Consider the following 8,667-nt stretch of genomic DNA (forward strand, 5'->3'; position numbering starts at 1 on the left):
TGTGCAAGCCCGCAGTAGCCCTAAAAGGGACCCCTTGACTGCTTACCTCTGTGTTCCTGAGACAGAATGGGGAGAGGGCTCCCAAAACCTGGATGGGGAATTTACACACATTTTTCTTCTTCTTTTGGCCTCCTCTTTGCATGGGAAGGATGGAGGGTAGGGCCTCCCAGGAAGGGCAGGGCAAAGAGCAGGAGCCTCAGTGGAGCCTGCCTGAGCCGGCAGCCACATCTGGCTCTGCAGGGTGGTTGGGTAAGAGGGTCATCACAGCTTAGAAATGACAGAGGCAGGTGTGTACAAATGGGTACTGGGCTGCTGGCTGGCTAACACACACATACACAAGGAAAGAGAGGGTCGCCTAGGAAGTCAGTGCTTTCTAAGCCCCAGCTTTGTCCCTCTCTGTCCATGCTGACCCCTCTCCCTGCAGGCAATGATTCTCCCCAGGTGACAGTGTGGATGGCTGGGCCCGGAATCCTGCAAAGAAAAGATGCAGAGGTGACCCAGTTCTCAGAGTGAGCCAGGCTTGATGCCTTTGCTCTGGGAGAGTGCGGCTCCCAGAGGTGTGGCTGGCTCATAGGCGTGTACATAGCTTAGGTGAACACACCCTCATCCTTACATAGCCTGGGCCTGGGCTCAGGCCTGAGTCTGTGCCTGTGATATGGACTCAGTCTGGCCCTGCAGCTGTGCCGCACTGCACCCCACAGAAAAAATAAAGACAAGTTCTGAGTTAGACTCTAGCAGCCTGGGTCCCCCACTGAGCTGAGAAGGGAATGGTCCCCTTACTTCCCAAATGGTTGTTTGGTGGAGGAGGGGCTCCAACATCAAAGCAAGACCTCTAGTTGTGAAATCCTCTCTTCTGGACACTTCCTTTGACAGGTTATGGGGTGTAAGATGCCCACCAGAATCTGGAGCAGGGAACAAATTCCCAGGAAGAGCATGGACACTGTGATGGAAGTTCCCATTTCTACTTCTAAGAGTTAACCTGGGGGCCTTCTCTTTGTCCTTTTGCAAGTTGCCGTGGTCTACTTTCTGATTCATTCTCCACCCTCCCCTACCCCAGGTTTCCCTCCAACTCTCTCCTTCCCCCACCACGCCTCCTTCTACTCCAGGCATCAGGCCCAAATCTCCATCAGGCACCAGTTGCTTCACTTGGTCCGTGTCTTTGCTGTTGTTGTTTTTTAATTCAATCTGAGCCATGTGTGGCATGCAGGATCTTAGTCTCTGACCAGGGATCAAACCCACGCCCCTTGCAATGGAAGCATGGAGTCTTAACCGTTGGGCTGCTGGGGGAGTGCTGGGACATTTTTGAAATTAGACCCCACAATGATTGAGGTAACAGGGTGTAGTCCTAAAAATTGAAGAAGCCCTGACTTTCCAAATTACACACACCTTTGAGCCCCTGACCTCACTCTGTGTCCCTTGGCTTCTGATGCTCCTGCAGGCCCAGGGCTGAGATGACTCCTGTGGGCAGTGAAGGCCCACTGAGGAGGGAGCTCTGAACCCCGCCCCCATATACTCCCCCTGCTCTGGGTCTAAAACTGCCCAGAACCTCCACCGGCCCCACCCCACAAAGAGGTGGATATTGTGAATAAACAGTAAACTGCAGGAGTCCAATCCTCAGTGTATTCTTATCTGGGCAGCCCTTAGGCTGAGGGAGGTGATGGGATGGAGGTCTCAGAACTGGTGTATTTGAAGCAGTAAAGGAGGGAAGATCATTTTGAAATGTCAGCTTCACCCCAGACACTTGCCTTTTCTGCAAAGCTACCTAGTTCTGAGTAGGTAGAGATTTGGTAGATGCTCGCTGCTGGTTGGAAAGACCCTCTTGGTCAGAGGCCAGAGGGAATGGGAGGAGGCCCCAGGATTTGCAAGGTTCCTTGTAGAAAAGAGCCTGGGCAGGTTTCTGTGTCTGCTGGGGCAGGGCGAGTGTGATGGAAGGGTGCCCCCTACTGAGCCTCATCCCTGGCTGCTGGGAACAGCTCCGCCCAGGGCTGCCAAGGTGGACCTGGGGTCCCAGAGGGTCAGGGGGGATGTTGGGGACAAGGTTTTATCCCAGGGACATGTACCTCCCAGGCCCCTCTAAGAAAGAATTAATGGCTCCAGTTGTGCTTCTGAGTTTTCCTTCCATTTCAGCCTTTCCTGTGCTTTTCCATATCTTTAGTACAATCATATCATTGACATTGGGAAAATACCTTTCGTTTACTCACCCATGCACTCTTCCATTTATCTCTTTTGTCTTATATTTCATGCATTCACTCAACAAATATTTTCTGAGCATCTGCTCTAAGCCAGGCCCTCTGAATCGAAGGGTCTCCAGCCTTGCAGAGCTCATGGGTCACTGGATGCAGGGGAGAAAGAAGGCAGTACATTGCAGAGAAGAGAGTTCTGGAGGAGAGGACCTAGGCACCAGGAGGAAGTCAGGCAGCCTTCCACAGGGAGGTGCTTTTCAAACTGAATGCTGAAGGCCAGGAAGGCCTGCGAGGTCTTGCCCAGCCTGGCATCTGTAGAACCTTCACTAGAAGCAAAGACTCTCTGGTTCACCAAAACAAGCAGGAGGTGTTAAGCCCTTTATGGGTGGTTTCTGACCCCCAGCCACCCATAGGTCCCTGTCCAGGAGTGATCCTGGTGGGGGTAGGGACTACAAAGGGACATGAGAAAACTTTGGGGGGGTGGCTACATATATTCACTATCTTGATTATGGTGTGTATGCCTACATTTATCAGAGTATGTCCTTTTATTTCAGTTCGGTTCAGTCACTCAGTTGTGTCCAACTCTTTGTGACCCCATGAACCGCAGCACTCCAGGCCTCCCTGTCCATCACCAACTCCCAGAGTCAACCCAAACCCATGTCCATTGAGTTGGTGGTGCCATCCAACCATCTTTTCCGCTGTCGTCCCCTTCTCCTCCTGCCCTCAATCTTTCCCAGCATCAGGGTCTTTTCCAATGAATCAGCTCTTTGCATCAGGTGGCCAAAGTATTGGAGTTTCAGCTTCAACATCAGTCCTTCCAAAGAACACCCAGGACTGATCTCCCATAGGATGGACTGGTTGGATCTCCTTGCAGTCCAAGGGACTCTCAAGAGTCTTCTCCAACACCACAGTCCAAAAGCATCAATTCTTCGGTGCTCAGCTTTCTTTATAGTCCAACTCCCACATCCATACATGACTACTGGAAAAACCATAGCCTTGACTACACGGGCCTTTGTTGACAAAGTAATGTCTCTGCTTTTTAATATGCTGTCTAGGTTTGTCATAACTTTCCTTCCAGGGAGTAAGTGTCTTTTAATTTCGTGGCTGCAGTCACATCTGCAGTGATTTTGGAGCCCAGAAAAATAAAGTCAGCCACTGTTTCCACTGTCTCCCCATCAATTTGCCATGAAGTGATGGGACCGGATGCCATGATCTTAGTTTTCTGAATGTTGAGCTTTAAGCCAACTTTTTCACTCTCCTCTTTCACTTTGTTATTTTATTATTTTTGGTTGTGCTGAGTCTTTGTTGCTGCACGTGGGCTTCCTCTAGTTGTGGAAAGCAGGGGCTTCTCTTGTTGCAGAACACAGGCTCTAGATGTACAGGCTTCAGCAGCTGCAGCACATGAGCCTGGTAGTTGTGGCTCCCAGGCTCTGGAGCGCAGGCTCAGTAGTTATGGCACTCGGGCTTCGTTCCTCCACTGTATGTGGAATCTTCCTGGACCAGTAAATGAGCCCTGGTCCCCTGCATTGGCAGGTGGATTATTATCCCCTGGACCACCAGGCAAGTCAAGTATACCTTCATAAAAAAGAAAAAAATGCAAGAAGTCAAATAGTAGTACTATGTAAGAAGCAGTGCCCTCTTGTAGTTTTTCCCACCAAATTTCAGTCCCAAGAGACAACCACTTTCAAGTCTTTTAGATGTTCTGAATTTACACCTAAATTTCTAAAAAAATCTTTTTTAGTTCATGGTATTTCTGTTTTAAGTGCTTCTTATCTACTTTCTACTACTTCTTTCTCACCACACACACACATGCAGACACGCTTCTCTCTTTCATCCTCCGCATGGTGACATGACGTTTTGGTCAAATTACTATCCAGTGTTTATGTTATTGTGGCTAAGTAAATATTGTTAATAGCTGAATCATCTACTGTTCCATGATTACAGTTTCTTGCTTATACAACTCTTGTTTTTCTTGGAGTTAAATACTGGCTTATTTTTTTCATTTTCTTGGCATACTAAATATTTGTGCCCAAATGGATAAACAAAACCCTACTCAAGTGACGGTAGACCCATTGGTGTTCTGTCAGGTCCATTTGGCCTTGGTGACATCCCTCCTGGGGAGCTGGGATGGGCTGCTCTCTAGTCCCACCAAACAGCTCTCATCCTGAGATCCCCTTTCATCTTCACTGTGGGCCCTCTACTCACTTTTCATTTGTTTGGTTCCTTGTTTTCTGGATTTCTTGTCTTCATCTTCTGGTAGCTTCCTAAGAATGGGACTGTTGGGAGGCAAATTTTTTTAAAGCATTTTCTATCTCAAAGGGTCTCTGTTTTACCCTCATATGTTACTGATGGTTGGTTGGGTATAAATTCTAGGTTAGAAAAGCTTTTTCCTGTGATTTTTGACAGTGTTGCTTCATTTCCCCCTTGCTCCCAGTGTTGTTATTGAGCAAAATGATGTGATTCTGAGTAATGATCTCTGGATAGAAACTTTTTTCTCTCTGGAAGCCTCTAGCATTTTCTCGGCATGCCTGGTGTCCTGAAATTTTGCAAGGATGTTTTTCTTCTTTGTTGTTGCCCTTAATGGGCCCATCACTCTGGCACCTCAGGTCACTAAGCACTGGGAAATTTTCTCATATGATTTTGTTGTTACTTTCCTCCAGTTTCCTCTTTTTTCAGAACTCCAGTTATTTAAATGTTAGAACTCCCAAAACGCTTCTCTAATATTTAAATTCTTTTTTCCTATTGCCTTCATTTTTCTGGGAAATTTCCACCCCTTTATATTTCAATCCTTCAATATTTTTGCTGTCATTTCTAATTTTCAAGAGCTGTTCCTTATCCAGTATTCTCTTTCATAACATCATCCTTCTGTTACAAGAATTAACCATCTTCTCTTCTCCCTCTGGAAGTGGTGATTATAATTAAAATTGCTTTTCTTTTTCCCATCTCCACATTATCTCTGTTTCTTTGGAGTTCTTCTTCTTCTTCTTTTTTTTTTTTTCTGTTTGTTTGTTTTGGTCTCTTTTTTTGTAGTTAATGCTTCCCTCAAATGACTTTGAATCTTGGCTGTCCAGTCCTATTTAAGAGGGACGCGTTTAACAGCTGAAGGAGACCCCGTGTGGATGCAGAGCTGGTTTCTTGGCAGGTCTCACAGATCAAGAATGGGATATGGTTCTGGCCCTGATGTGGGGGCCCTCAAAGTATCAGAATATGTAGGTCAGTTCCTTTGAACCAGTCAGTTTCCTAGAGAAGGATCCTTTGAATTTCCTGCCTGGAGGCTGGCTGCCTGGCTGCCTGTGTTTTGAGAGCAGAACAAAGGCAGAGGGGCTGGGGAGTTGGGGTAGCCAGACTCCTGGGCTACGGAAGCCTTCAGTGTCTCCATCTGGTGCCAAGGATGGGGCAGGGAAGAGGTACTGAGGAAGGTGCAGATGTCTTCTCCTGGTATAGCAGGGAGCCCCTTTCACAAGACCTTCAGCCCATCTGCCAGGTTTCTGCCTCCCCTGGCCCCTGTCTTGGAGATGCTGGAAGCTCCATTTGCTAAGATTGAGTCTCCGCTGAGCTTGCTTCTTTCCCCTCCATGAACACTCAGCAGTGGGGAGAAAGCTAAAATCTCATCTATCTGCTTTCCATTCCAGAATTTTGTTGACATCATTCTCTTGCTCTCTGCTCCAGCCTCCTTTCGCTGAGAGCTTAGACTTTTCCCTTTCAGGTCTTTCCTGTCCAGGAGGTAGGGCCTGGGGTAGAGAGCCAGGGTGAAGGTGCTGGTCTCTCCTTCTTCTCAGCTTGGCTGGACTGGGTCTCTTCTTGTTTTTTTTCCTAGAGATGTTCATTGCAGGCCATGTTGGGACTGGTGTGTACACTTGGGGCAGGAAGCTAGCAAGCTCAGGGTTGTTGAGCTGGTTCTACAACTTCAAGTGTTGCTTTCCCTGCTGTGGGCTGTACATCCCGTACATCCGTCCAGGATAAGCTGGGGTGGGGGTGCCTCTGTGAGGTGAGTTCTCGCCTTGATACATGGGGCTCTGCTACTCAGGCCCTGTAGGTCTACAGCCAAGACCTTGGACTGGAAGACTCAAGGCTTGGGATTTCAGAGTTGCAGTTCTGGGAGATGGATGATCCTCCTTCAGACACCACTTCTTCCCAAACCTAGGTCTCTGAGCGAAGGCTGGCCTGGAGCTGTCCTTGCTTTCAGCCTGGCCCCTCTCCCCTTGGTGCAGTCACTGGGGAGGGTGGAGAACACTGCCACTCCCAGGCCCATCTTCACTGCCTCCGGAGGGCAAAGTCTCTGCTCTTTCACCCTGTTGGAAAGGTTCTATTGTTTCACTGGGTAGGGGATGGAGAGTAACTTGGGAAACACTGCAATATCTGGCTTATTTCATGCGAGAAGCTCTCGGGGTGTGCTGTGTGGGTGCTGATCCTTGGGGTGCTCCACGAGCTGTCAAATATCCTAGAAAGACTCCATAAACATCGTTCCTTCATAGAGATCCACAGTGGCATCACCCTGTGTGGATTCTGAGAAACCTCTGCAGGAAAGAAACCATATATCTTTGTTTAAAGCACCCACATGGGTGAGGACAGGCTGAAAGAAATTAGACTGGCCTGAAAAGGTATCATGCCGTGGAGAACTGGAACATCCAGTCTATCATCCTGGTGGGTTGGACACAGTGAAGAAGGTAGCCCATATTGAGGTTAGTTCTTGGCTACACTCTGCTGGAAGCCTGGTGGGTCTTGGCTTTCTGGCTTTTTCAGACCCTTTTGGAAGACCCCTCCACAAAGCAGCCAGATCCAAATGGCTGGTGCTGGAAAAGACAGGAAATCTGGCCCCAGGACAAAGAGGTGGGGCCTCATCTTTACTCATCTTGGAGAGGTGCACGGAGAGTGTTTTCTCTGAGGGCAACAGAGACAGAAGGACATCAGCTGTGGGGAGGAGATGGCAGGAAGATGGAGAGGCAGGGCCCTGGGTCAGGCAGATCAGTTATCATTGTTTCTGGAGAAAATCATACCAGAATTTTCAGTAAGATGTAATATAAAGTATAGAAGAACATGTATAACATATAGCAAAATCAAACCATTTTGATGTATATCTTGTCATGTGCTCGTGGCTCAGTTGTGTCTAGTTCTTTGCTACTTTTTGGACTGTAGCCCACCAGGCTCCTCTGTCCATAGGATTTTTCAGGCAAGAATGTGAAGTGGGTTGCCATTGCAACCCACTAAGGCATCTTTCTGCCCCAGGGATGGAAGCCATGTCTTCTGTGTCTCCTGCATTGGCAGGTAGATTCTTTACCACTGTTCTACCTGGGAAGCCTAGTTTCCAGTTTGGGGTTACTATAAATAAAGCTGCTATGCATACTCAGATACAAGTCTTTTCTGGACACACACTTTTATTTCCCTTGGGTGAGTAGCTAGGAATGAAATAGCTGGGTATGTGGAAAGCATGTGTTTAACTTGATAAGATACCACCATAGTCTTCCAAAGTGCTAAACCATTTTACATTCCCACTACAAATGTATGAGACGTCCAGTTATGCCACATCTGTCTGCAGTTGATACTATCAACCTTTAAAATTTTACTAATTCTAGTGGGTTCATAATGGTGTCTCATCATAATTTTAGTTTGCAACACTCTGATGAACAGTTATGTTGAACATCTTTTCATATGCTTATTTGCCATCATACATCTTTTATGAAGTGTCTGTTCAAATGTTTTGCTTGATTAAAAATTGCTTTTCTTTTTATTGAATTTTAAGAGTTCTTTATTCTGCATACAATTTTTTTAAATGAAAGATATATTTTGCTAATATTTTCTCTCTATCTGCGCTTGCCTTTCCTTTTGAGTTGGAGATGGACCACAAACTCTCTGGGTGACCTTGGACAAGTGACTTAACTTCTCTAAGCCTCGGTTTCCTCATGTGTTAAATAAGAATAAAAATGGTATTTAACCATAGATTTGTTATGAGAATTCATTCATTATAAGATAAGAAGTGCCTGGCACTACCTGGGACATAGTGGGATATTGCTTCCAGGGGACATTCACTCTTCCAAGCATGACGATGAGGCAAGAATCACCATCTAGATATCCACGGACACCACTGATAAACTTGACAGGAGCCAGGTTACATGACTATGGGCCTAGGAGAGGCTGGGTGGGCTCCATCTGATATGTGGAGGAATACTCTAGGCCAGTGGTCTTGAAATATTTTCTCACATATACCCAACGATTTTCAACATTTTTTATGTCTAGCAGGTTTTTAAGTTAACATTTAAGTTTGTATCAGTTTAGATAGTTCCAACTGATGTGATTTTCAGTACAAATGATATTTAAAAACAAGGCTGCTCAAAAAAAAAAGACTGCTCAATTTCTTTTTTACATATATCATATGGGATCTAAATATTATCACAGTTTGATACACAGAAATATGCATTAGGAAAAAAAACTACATGATAGGTCCTTTTTTAAAAAATCAGAAATTCTAGTTAGTTCTTTTCTTCCT

This window comes from Cervus elaphus, chromosome 19, assembly GCF_910594005.1.
Source record: "Cervus elaphus chromosome 19, mCerEla1.1, whole genome shotgun sequence".
Taxonomy (NCBI): Eukaryota; Metazoa; Chordata; class Mammalia; order Artiodactyla; family Cervidae; genus Cervus; species Cervus elaphus.